Source organism: Salvia hispanica, chromosome 2 (genome assembly GCF_023119035.1).
Source record: "Salvia hispanica cultivar TCC Black 2014 chromosome 2, UniMelb_Shisp_WGS_1.0, whole genome shotgun sequence".
NCBI classification, from domain to species: Eukaryota; Viridiplantae; Streptophyta; class Magnoliopsida; order Lamiales; family Lamiaceae; genus Salvia; species Salvia hispanica.
In genome coordinates this window covers 12,668,537-12,682,464 of record NC_062966.1, presented here as the reverse complement: position 1 = coordinate 12,682,464, position 13,928 = coordinate 12,668,537, and positions in this window count along the sequence as shown.

Sequence of the window (13,928 nt, the reverse complement as noted above, 5' to 3'; positions counted from 1 at the left end):
AAATTTTATAAAGTGCCTAAAGCTAATTAATAATGACATTCAATGTTTTTGGGCAATTACTAACCATCAGATCGCCCAATTTTAGGATCAATTTTGACCTGCATTCCTGTATTAAGGTGTATTTTCATTTTGATCGTTTTTATATATACTTATATCTTAATTTGATTTAGTTTAATATCTTGTATGTGATTTTTACATATATAAATATATTAAAATATAGTTCAATTTGATTTAATTTAATATCTCTATTTCAAATTTCTCTTATTTATATTTGACAAATAGCATATTTTTTAAATAAAAACTAATATTATTTTCTTTGTTTCTAGTTAATTGAGTTAGTATTTCTTTTTGGTACATTTAAAAATACTAGAGTCATTTCTGTTTTGAGTAAAATGATTAGTAGTATTCACTGTTCCACATTAAAAGAGTTGTATTTTTTTGGGACATTCTAAAATAATAGAGTCATTTTTATTTTGAGCAAAAAATATTACATTTTCTATGTTTTATTTTTTTTCCATTATTTTCTTCATTTAACACAAATATAGTACTCCATTAAACGAGACATAATCAAATGCAAAACTCTAAATATTGTACAAACTCCAAACTATGATTTTAATCGTTAGAAAATGTCAATAGATGACAAAATAATAGCAACAAAAATTGTCAACGTAGTGTCAACGGTTGATGTTGCGTTGACATTGTGTTGACACTGTACTGACATTGTGTTGACATCAAAATCTTGAAATTTTACACTGTGTTGAGGAGTTTGGAGTGTGTACAATATATAGAGTTTGCATTTTATCACTATCCCTACTAAACATAGATTTTTTACTTTTTCGTGTCTAATTTAAAAAAAAAAAAACTGATTTATTACTACTTTTATATATTTATCTTTATTTTTATTCATTTATTAATTAATCATTTAGTTTATGACTGCATTCAGTTGTTTATAATTTGTTTATCAGTGTATAGCAAGATATGGTTTTGATCTATGCAAAACTCAATCTTAATAAAAAAAATATAATTAAGTATAAGGGGGGTGTTATATTGCTAACTCAATAGTCAATACCTAATTGCTAACTACAACTAAATAATAGCCATTAGATATTCAAATTAAGGGCCTAGATCATCAACCAAGAAATATCAATACGATCAACAAAAAACGTCAATAAAGCCATAGGATTAATTCCATAAAATATCAATAGGGGTATTAATGTCAATTAACTACATGTTTAGTTATAACTAAATTTTAAAAGAAATCCCAAAACTTTAAATTCATATAACATATATCAAATTAAAGATAATTTTATAAGGATTCCAACGATATCATACATGCATATGTTCCGACGTCAAAATTTGAAAAAAAATTCGAAAATTTTTCAATTTTTTCGTAAAGCAGAAATGTCAACATACTATATAAAATATGTCAATATAATACATGTAGAATGTCAATATAAGCAATGAGATAACATTCTTAAAGCATCGTGTTGACATTCTCAAAGCATTGTGTTGATATTTCCGAAACATTATATTGACGTTTTCATCTAAAACCCTAATTTGACGTTTTTTTTTATCTTTTTTTATTTTATTAATAAAAATGAAAATTACACGTGGCAAATTATAGACCATACGTTTTCTAAAATTCTATGGCCTTAAATTAGTTGTAGTTAGCAATTAAATGATAAGTTAACAATTGATCACCCCCTATGTATACATAGATCATTTTTATGTTATTGTTAGTATAATTTTTAGTCATTATATTAAGGATGACCTAAAATAATCTTAATATAACCTCAAATCCGGATTTTATAATTAACCTAAAAATCTTTGATAATGACCCTTCGTATTTTTGGTGCATTGTTGGCTATTAGATTTGCAAATTTCATGATCAGAAATTGGTCTGAATATTATATTGAGATGAATTCTAGTATTCATCATTTTCCTAGCGGAGTATATAGTAGCAGTAGTACTACTACTAATAAGTAGGAGTATGAGTTACAGAGATAATTGTAAGCATAAATTAGTTTAACTTTAATGTTGTTATTTACTAGTTGGTTACATTACTTTTTGGACTAATATCTAAGTTAACGATTTTTGACATAAATTTTACTTTTCAACAAATCTACAAATATATATAATTTATTGATCTTATTTTTTCTACTTATATTTTTATTTATAAACAAATCAACTAATTAATACTACTATACATTATTTGTAGAATTAAGAATATGTATTTAAAAATACATTTAGTGATGCAAGAAATAAAAAATAACAAAATTGATAATATAAAATGGAATTCATGATGATTCTAAAATCTAATTAAGGTAAACTTAATGGTTTAAATGCATTCATATCAATGTAATTAAAGTTTTATATTAATACTTTCTGTTGCTAAAATGATGTTATATTTACTGCTAACAGTATACGAAAATCTTGATACGTTTATAGAGAGACGCAAAAAAAAAAAATCTAGTACTAATAAAAATAAAAATAAAAACATTTAAAATGAGGTGCAGGAATGACTTGATGAGGGCGAGCTTGGCATTTAGTACTCCCTCCGTCCTAATACAAGTGACTTGTATTCCTTTTTGAGATGTTCTACTATAAGTGATCTATTTCCATTTTTAGCAAAAAATCATCTCTCTTACTTTATTCTCCACCTACTTTATTTTCTTTTCTCTCCTCTACTTCTCCCTCTCTTATATTTTACTCTCTCCACTTTAACTTATTTAAATACCATTTCTTAAATCTTGTGCCCAAAAAAAATAGGTCACTTATCTTGGAATGGAGGGAGTATCTTGGAATGGAGGGAGTATGACATTATCTCTAGGTATCTGGAAGGTTTATCCTGAGAGATTAATCATGCATGAGAGAGAGAGAGAGTGAGTGAGCTGGATTGTCTCTATGGATAAGGGCAGGCTGAAGTGGGACCAATGAGCCCCACATTTGTCTCGTATCCAATTAAAGCCCACGGGACATTTTTGGGAATTCATTTATTTACGTGAGGTTTGGATGACACGTAGTCTATCTCAAGATAAAATTTTAAGCTCTAGATGACAAGGACGGGGTCTAAATTGTTATAAACTCTGTCACACTTTAACATATTTTTTTTATTAATTATATGCCACATTAATTAGTATTAATATTTTTAAATATAGAAATACCATTTTTAATTTTTATTTTCTATCTTACTATTTTCTCCATTTTATTTACAAAATGATAGTACTCCTATTACATAAAATTTCAAACGAAGTATAATACTCCTTCCGTCCATAAAATAATTTAATTATAGACAATATTAATTTAAAAATTTGCAAAGTAAGAAAGGAAAAGTAAAAAGATTAATAAAGTATGAGAGATAAAAAAGAGAAAATTGATAAGTAATACTCCCTCTGTTATAAAAATATTGGCATTTGATATGATATGGAAATTAAGATAGAATTAGTAAAATAAGAGAGAAAAGAAGAATGATACTTCAATATGATAAAGTAAGAGAGAAGAGAAGAATGATAGTTAAAGTAATGTTAATGGATAGTTGGACCTATATTATTAAATTGATATAACTTTTCAAAAATAGAATTCATATTTTGGGACGAACGAAAATGGAAGGTGTACATAATTTTTATGGGACGTATGAAATACTACCATAAAAGAGAAATTTTCCATATTTTGAAATGAGACCATTTTTCTAACATTTCAAAATAGTAAAATAAATTACTTTTCGTGGACCGAAGTATTATGTAAATTTTAATAAAAAATGCTATAGTATATTTTAAAGTTTATGCTTTCTAGAAAAAAAGTTAACAAACTGGTCCCTAAATTTGATTTTTAATTACAGTAAACAATAACATCAGAATAAAATCATATGTGTATTTATATGTGGGCCCCATTGTTTTGTATGTCATGCCACTTCTCGTATGATCTTCAATTATTAACAAATGCATATGCATTTTCGAAACTGAATCAACCTTTGCGCTTTGCGTGTTATTTTGCGTGTAGTGTATAATTAACTATCCGAAAATTGCGTGCATCGCTTTTATCAATAACAGATAAATAACCACCTCCATTTCTGATCATACTCTCTGAAATAAATCCCATTTTTTTTATTTTTAGAATATTCATAAAAAATACGTACTAGTTTTTAATTTAATTTTTTTCAAATTATTAACACTCTTTTATTCATAACTTTTTATCTTATACTTTATTCATTTTTTTTCATTATCTCTCTTACTTTATTAATTCATTTTTAAAATATGTGTCATTCAATCCATGGACTAATTTTAGTGGAGGGAGTATAAGTTGATTGAGATTTACGCGAACATAAATAAACTTATTAGAAAAATCATATAATAGAATATTTAAATATATTTATATTTATGTTTATTAAGTGAAATATATTAATAAATAAGTTTTTAAAATAAGTTTATATATTTGGGACATTAAAAACAGCAAGTCTATGTGATTACTTTCTCTGTAGATTCATTATTAATTCAGATATGATGATAGATTCATAATTTTAAAATTTAAACCCATGGCTCATGAGTGTTGTGGGCTTTGTGGAGAGGAATGGGGGCATTAATCATGATATTCTCTTTTTAAGATACTATGTGCCCCAATTTTTCAATCTTATCAATTAGTGAGTTTTATCTTTATCATCAACATTTTTACTTTAATCTAGACTGTACGCCTTTATCCTATTTGTCTGTTTGTTTAGATATTTTGAAATTTAGACCGATAAAGACTTACGAATGAGCATTATAGCCACAAGAAAAGTTCTTACAAAATATTAGATAAGTGATTAAGTAAGAAAATAAAATATTTCTAAATGTTTTCAATATGAACACAATCGAATTAAATGGAATGAATGTATAAATGAAAAAGAGAGGGCATCTTGAGGCTCCCTACTAGAAAAATGGGAGCTCCAGACATTGGGGCTCATATTGCCTATTTTCATTATATCAAGCAAATTGTAGAAGAATTCGAAAACAAATTACTTCTTCCGTCTCGTGTTTTCTTTTTTCTATTATTTCATTAAAAATAATAAATTTTCTAAAATAAAAACAATCTCACTTTATTTTCTTTTCTAAAATAAAAACAATATCATCTTTATTTTATTTTATATTCATTTAATTGATAAAACAATATTGTATAAATCTTGTGATATAATTAGATTATGAGAGTATGATATGTAAGTATATTTTATCTGAATTATACTTACATATTTATGATATCTAAACAACAATTTCAGGTAGGGGTGTCGAAACGGGCAGCGGGTAACGGGTAATTCCCAACCTGACCTGATACCCGCGGGTATCGGGTACCAGCTACCCGACGGAATCGGAAAACGGGGCTGGATCGGGTATTCATATTTTGGATTTTTCGGGTATACCCATTAGTCCCAAAACACCCGATATTTATATAAGTATTTTATAATTTTTTATTTTAAATTTTAATACCTCTAGTTAGAATATACTATATTTTTTATTAGTAATTTGCGGGTCGGGTACCTGCAGCGTCGGGTGCAGGATACCCGACAAAGTGCGGGACTGGTATCGGGACTGCCATTTCGGCCGAAATCGGGTGCGGGTACCCGTTTCGACACCCCTAATTTCAGGGTTACTAGGGCTGTTGGGGATTGGTGTCCTTTGCAGAGCAGAAGACTTGCATAAACAAATAAATCACACTAATGATCTATTTGACCGATTATAGAACTAATCAATTCACATGTTAAACATATACTCCATCCGTTCCATAGTAATAGAGACATTTCATTTTGCGCACTCATTTTGAATTTTTTTTTATAAATAGTTAAAGTGGAGAAAAAGTAAAGTAATAGAGAGAATATTGTAGATAAGAGTCTTATCTACATTATTCTCTCTCTTACTTTACTCTCTCTCCACTTTAACTATTTAATATCGTTTTTTCAAAACAAGTGCAGAAAATAAAATGTCTCTATTACTGTAGAAGTAGTAATTGCATGCTAGAACGCAAATAATTCATGCTTAAACATATACTCGCGTCTTCTCCACGTGATGATCTTCAGAACTCAATCACAAATCTTCTAAACTATTCTCAAACTCAGATTATGGCCGTTGGATGGACAAAGCTTGTCAAAACTAAAAGGATTTGACTAGAAAGAAGACAAAAATATCTCTCAAAAGAAAAGAGAATTTCGAAAATTTCCAAAGAGGAGTTGTCGAAAACTATTATGATTTTTTATGTCTTTTGTATAGTCTTCTTTATATAGAATTTTAATGGACCAGACAAGGGATCATGATGGTTGGACTTGGGCCAAATCTGTTTGCTAACTTCGCGAACGTGTCAACTCCATATATAAAAATGTCACCGTGTTGACATATTAAATATGTAACGTTGACAAGCTAGCGAAGTTACCAAATTAAGCTAGTTAGCAATTATTCACATCACTACTAGTTACTAAATTGAACTAGTACAATAATATTTAATAAAAAAAAAATAACTAATTTCTATTATCTAACTAAGACCAATTTTTAATCAATAGATTTGGAGATCAAGTTGTGGAATTAATGCCAACTAAAATATATTTCAAATTATTAAATAAATTAAAAAATTGTAATAATGTCAACTCTTATACTGGTAGCTAAAACTAATAATTTTTCCTCTTTCTCAAAATTATCTCAAACTTTTAAATTTATAACTCTCTCAATTCAAATTATTTTTTATCAGAAAAAATACAATTGAAGGTAATATCATAACGATTTTAATGAGATCTCAATTGTATATCATCGGACGATGCAATTTTATAATTTTATTTTTATAATTGTATATATTGATAAGTAGTTTTATATCAACAAATGTATCAAAAATTTTCAATATAATGAATGTACAATATTAGTAAATTTGTGTTGATATTTTCGTGTACTTGTGTTAAAATACTCATGTATCGTGTTGATATTTTAAATGCATTATGTTGATATAAAAAACCACGAAAATTATCATATTATAATAAATTGATGATCTTATCCCTTTGTTAATATATTATATATTATTTATTGAAATTCATGAGATTTAATCTCAAATATTCTAATATTTAATAGTGTAAAATTGATTTTAATTATATATTGATGTACAATATGGACTTTAACATGACATATATATTCAGACTTGGATCCCCTGCCGTGGCAAAATGTACAGCAGGGGATGTTGTGCACATCATCACCCTCTATTTGTTTTTATGAAGTTATACAATTTTCTTTTATTTACAAATCAATGGTGGCATTGTGCACAACATCCCCTCTGCTGTGCATTTTGTCATAGCAGGGGATCCAAATCCTATATATTCGCCATAGTGTTTTGGTTTGACTAATGATTTAACGTGTCCGATTGATAAAAAAAAAACAAATAGTTGAGTTCTATATACATCAATAAATAGAAGTACTAATTGATAAAAAAAAAAAACAAATAGTTGAGTTCTATACACATCAATAAATAGAAAGTACTACTTGATTTGTGAGTTTTCATAATTATAGAAGTGTATGCCCCATGCATCAAGAAAGTAGGTGTAATTACCGGCCTCTTGTTGATTTACTATGTTGATATTCGCCACGTCCCTTCAAAATATAAATTTTGAATGGCTATAAATTTTAAATGCACAACTAATAAAGCAAGAGCAAAATAAAAAGGAAAATATAACTAAAGTATTGTGAATACAGAATGAGTCACATTTTATTGTAGAGAAATTATTATTTTCTGAAAAAAGGTTCATAATATTAAAAAATGGACTAAAATATAATAGTTCTATTTTCAAGGGACGAAGGTAGTATGGAATTTGGAAGGTCTTTGAATACTCTAATCAACCTCAAAACAAAGTTAATGTAATACTCTCATCCCTCTCACTAAAGATGACTCACTTTTCTTTTTGGTTTATCCAAACCAAGATAACTTAAACACGATTATTTCTACTATATTATACTCCATCTTTTTTACTTTACTCTCTCCACCTAACACATAAAGTAAAACTGCATAAAATATCGTGCGTCCAAGGAATGGGTTATCTTCCTTGTGACGAAAGGAGTACCAATTTATTGATTACCTCATACATATGTACTATTTTATTTCCCCGTACCACAAGACAACAGAATTTTGAAATGGCTGTTTAGTTGAAGAAGAACGATATTTTCCTTTTGGACAACAATCTGTCTGATTCAACATTACATATACTCCTATAACATGATTATAATGCAACAATACATATATACTGATATACATGATGGCCGTTCTGAGTTGCTTGGGGCAACCTTTATTTTTGTGTGTAAATAGGTGCAGATGTCAGCTACCAATGCTTATTGAATAAATAAACATTAAAGAATTATTATTAATTGGGGATTAATCGGATTAACTAATATCAGATCCATCGAATAAAAGACCACAATACATTATACACCAGAATATTATAGATTCCTTATCTAGCCTTAGAAACAAGCACCAACCATGTGCCCATTATTTACGTGTATAAAGAAGGGTGATTAGTCTATTCCGTTGGTTATGATTATCCGTTTATAACACTCATACCAAACTAATAACAAAATGATTATAAGAAGTGTGTTATATACATTTCGTTGGGTCTTATTTAGTCCTATATTAGTGCTTCTTTTTGTAATAATTGTAGATAATATAAGAATTAGTTGTTTACAATGATGTGATAGGACATAAAAGGAAATTGATATACACTCTGACCCGATAGACTATATAAGAATGATGATATAAGGTAGAAATTACATTAATGCAACAAAATTAGGAGATGTTAGTTAAAAGTGATGTGGAAATCATTACTTATAGGCAAAAGAAACAAAGGGTGAAAGAGAAGTTGAAAAGCAACTAAAACTTTAGCCAAAAAGAGAACTACAGAGAAGTGGGGCCACGACACACACATACATTTCCACGTAAAATAGAACAAACATGGCTTTTTATGTGACATGGAAGAAATATTAACGACTTTTGGCAATTTATTATTGATTTTTCGTATGAATGCATTTTCCTTTCCAAATCAGACTTCATCTTTAAGCTTGTTTGATTTGAGGCTCCTCGTATAGTTTAGAAAAAAGCCTAACCTGATTATTACTTTATCATCTCAGAATATTAATTTAGTTTTTTTTTTTTCCAAAATGGGTGAATATTTAAGTAAGTGAATCTCTACTTTTAAACAAAGTTTATGTCGGAGTATGCACAGCCATTGAAGGTGGAATAGTTCCTGTCCTTCAAAATTTTGGCTACTTTATAAGCCTTTTATGCTAATTAGTCTAACCTAATCAAATTTATTTATAAATGGCAATTGTAAGCTTCTAGTAATTTTTTTTTTCGTGGGAATGCCCAATTACTGCTCTATCGTTCTACTCCATAGATTAATGATGTATGGAAATAAATAGTATTTATTAATCCTTTTTGCATTGCATCAAGATAGATACTAGTATTAAACTAAAAATCATAGTAATTGATGCTTTTAATGACAAAAAGTGCCCAACTCAGTTATACTCCGTATTTTTAATTGTGCGAGTATGTTATACTCCATATATATGGCGTGTTTCTAGAAGCCATAGCTATTGTAGTTGGAAAATTGCTTCAATTTCTCAATTTGGGATGTCTTTGGATATTATTTCACAAAATGAGCTCCAACCATATGTAGTTAGCTATCATAAAGCATTGCGAAAATTCCACTCATGTAATGGATATAAATTGATGTTGATTGATATCCGATAACATATGAGGTGGAAAAATTAATATCTCATCATTATTGCAATGGGTGTTAGATCTCACACAAAAAAACTTTTTCTATACTGTAGAGGCGATCCATTATCATCAGAATTTTTTTGCATTTCTTTATCATTTATAGCTCTAGATAAATTAGATAATAGTGTCATATAAATAGGATAGAGAATGGATGAAAATGAGATTACAATGGACTTGAGACAATGAACAAGTTGTTTGTAGAGTGGAGTTGGATATAAGCAAATTGTTACGAGAAGTCATATGGGTAGGGCCATTTGCACATGGGATTCTCTTAATATCTAAGTTCGTATAATGCATCGACTTTTTTTTTTGTCCATTTTTTATTATATTGAACGTTATCCAGTTGAGTGTATATTTCGCCAGTGATTGAACGGTATTGTATTTAACTATTTATTGTACTATTATATGATTAAATATATCAATTTATTTGCAATATATATGAGAGAAAATAAATACAGTATACATTTAGTTAAATGATAACCCGATACATAGGAGTAGTATAAATGTATAATTATCTCTATACTATAATCTGGTTAGTCATATATAATCACATTTATATGTTAATTAAGTATGTCAGTTTTTGCTTGTTCGGATGTTCAAATTTTTTATAACATAATAGCATAGCATATACATTTATCACACATTTATTACGCGGGGCAAACTGCAAAACGGCTATAATTTTAATTTTTATTAGGTTTATAGGCTTTAAATTTAATTGATTACAAACCCCTTTTGCAATTGGATATTAATTGTTCAATCTTTTAAATTAGCACCGATTACGTCATTGTTGACTCTTAATCCCTTAATTAATTTCTTGTTATATCTGGTAACTTTTATTCTTTTTCTGGGGCGCAATGTCTTTATAGTAATTTGGCTCTGTATTTAATTTAGCATCATCCCTTAATTACTATTTATATTCATTTATTCTTAATAATGTCTCATATAGTCATATGTGGTCACGAAAATATCGATGAGACACTTGTAAAATATTACTCCGTATTACTCTTATTCAAGTAATATCATTAATGATCAGTTTTTGTAAATAAATATATCATTCCTAGCAGAAAACGGAAATAAAGAATACATGTATGATTACTCTTATACAATTTGAATGGCACAACTAGCCAGATATTGGCAACAGTATTAGCAATAGAAATACTCCTTATTTTGAGTAGAAGCCAACTGATCTTTCTAAACCCTTATTTTCTTGATTAGATAATTTATATTGAGTAGTAGACCCTTTTAGATGGTGATGAGCAATTTGAAGTGGTCAATGCATAATTATGCATTCGGCCGAACTGAAAGGGCGACGGTGGAGACACCTTAGGACCTTATTTCTTGTGAGCTAAATAACTCCACTTGGTTCAGTAATTACAATATAAACGAGGAATTATTATCGATTATCTTTTAAAAAGAAAAAAAAAATCTTCAGTAAATAACTGCACCCCAAAATTATTAATGGCAATTAGTTTTTATTTAATTATAATTTTAGTATATTATTTTTAACATGTATGTGAATTTAGTCGCCATGTTGTATTGTTATTTGATGACTTATATTCATTCTTAATATATAAGGGTTGTCTTTCTATCTTTACAAGATAACTAAACATATAATAATGCACAATAATGGGAAAGCTACAATTATTTTAGTTTTTTATTCATGTCAATTGTGGGCCTGGCAACATGCTCTCGCAATATAATTACTTATTAATTAAGTTTGTGGCTTGCAATATTAGTTCTCTCCCGACGGCGCCTCCTTTTAAATATTTACTTATAGGATAATGATCATAATTAATAAATTCAGATTAGGAACTAATGGATTAATAATATCACAATCACGATCATAAAATAAGATGGTTAGATTAAGAAATAGGAGTAAAAAAAATGTACACATCATAATCAGAGCCGTAAAATGCACCTGTCCCTATTAGGCTATTACTGTTGTTAATATCATTGTTGAGATAATGTCCAATGCCGTGCTACTATTATACTCAACTGTCTGCTTATTCGACTAATCCTATTCATCTTGTCATAATAAATTTTCAAGTCCCACCACGAAAAACAAAATAGATAAAGACATAAAATTTGACTTTGCTCTATTATCGTCATAACATCATTTATTTAACTTTTAATCAATTGTCCTGTTGTTATTACGGAGGGTCAAAATAAGAATTATTGAAAGGCCGACTAGTGGTGTTAGCATGCACTATTGGGCCTAATTACTTATTAGTTTCAATTTTTGGGCTTTATCATCCCGCTAGAAAGCCCACGAAATAAGAGTTCCGGAGAGATAAATTGAAGGCCTAATCCATAATAAAAAGGTCAATGTCTATCGGTTTTATAAAAGAGGAAAGATAATCATGAATTGATGAATATCATATAAGGTCGGTCAAATCACGCAACTTATATGGAATATCTAATTATCTCGTTATACAGGATAAGCATATTATAATGGCTGCCATCAAATAATGGAATACAGAATAAGTGGACCGACTAATCACCAAATGTCCAACACATATATCGATATCATTTTTTTACCAAGACAAATGAACAATATGGTTATCTTAATATATAGTCAAACCTTGATTTGAGAAAAGTTAATCCTCTCAATAAGCCGATTCCTCACTATACATTTTGGTGGTGTTCGATTTACAAAATTATATCCGAAATAAAATTTGTAATATGTTTGGTTCATGAGATTCAACCTCACAACTCAATCCTAGATAGATAATCATGAGATAATTAGTCATAGCTAATCTTCCATGACTAAAATAATCTCACAACTCAACCCTAAATTGTATCTTGGTATTATTTTATCTTGGAAACCGAACACCACCTTTGAGTTTTTTTGGGCTTAGAGCATTCACTATAGAAGGATCCTCCCAGAGGGTCTTTTTCTTTTATTTTTTTATTTCCACATTACCATTTTATCAAAGGGCCTATGACGTATCTCCATGCAATGGAAGAACCCTCCCAAAGGGCCTATCCCTTTCCATTTCATTTCCACATCATAGTTATTTTGTTTTAATTTTTTAGCACCTCTATATTTAATATGCTATCAAATTAAATAAATTTAAAGGCAAAAATATTATAGTACATGAAATAAATTTTAATTTATCTCAAATATGTGACAACTTATTAATTAATTAAATGAAAACCTAAATGAGGCCATCTTTAATTTAATAAAATTATTTGTCCACTAATTTACAGTCTATTTATTTAATAAAATTATTGGTCCACTAATTTATAGTTTAAATACAAATTAGGTTTTCATTTTCTTAATATTCCTCAACCAGCGCCGCTTTTCTTCTTCTTCTTCTTCTTCCAACGTTTTCTGCTTCCTCTCTCTCTCTCTCTTTCTGTTTCAGCAAAAAAAAAGATCATAGGACCGATTGTCGGCCCTCTTAACTATGGAGGGTTGATCGACGACCCTATATAATCGGCCAAGGCCGATACATCGACCATTTGGGGGGGAGGTGAGGAGGCCAATCATCGGCCCCTCCGTCGCAATGGTTGGCCGATGGGAGTCGATCGGGAAGGCCTCTCCATCGGCCAACCATAGTGAGTGCTCTTAGCATGTAGAATTGGGCCAACTCTGTGGCATATGTGATCGTTGGTTCTGGTAGGGGTTAGGGCATCCGCAACGCTGATCGCCCATGGCTCGGTGAGACGAGCAATGGGCAAACTCGTGTTGTAGGTGGCTCGCCACAGAGAAACTTGCACGCTGTTGTTGGGCGGTGATGCCCGCTTGCCAACCTGCAAGTGGGCAGTTGCAATTTTATTTATTATTTTTTAAAAAAATAGAAAAAGTTAAAATTAATATTTCCTTCGTTCACTAGTAGGAGTCATATTTGTGTTCAGTACGAATTTTAAAAAATCTAAAGGAAAGTGTGTGAAAAAAATATAGGGGAATGTGAGATCCATTTTTATATTTTAGTTTTATACTCCCTCCGTCCCACTTTAGGAGTCCCGATTTACCATTTTTGGATGTCCCACTTTAGGAGTCCCGGTTGGAATATTCCATAAATGGTATTAGGCCCCATATTCCACTAACTTTTCTCCACTCACATTTTATTATAAAACTAATATAAAAAAGTAGGACCCACATTTCACTATCTTTTTTCACCAACTTTCCTTCACATTTTTTAATACCCGTGCCAAAC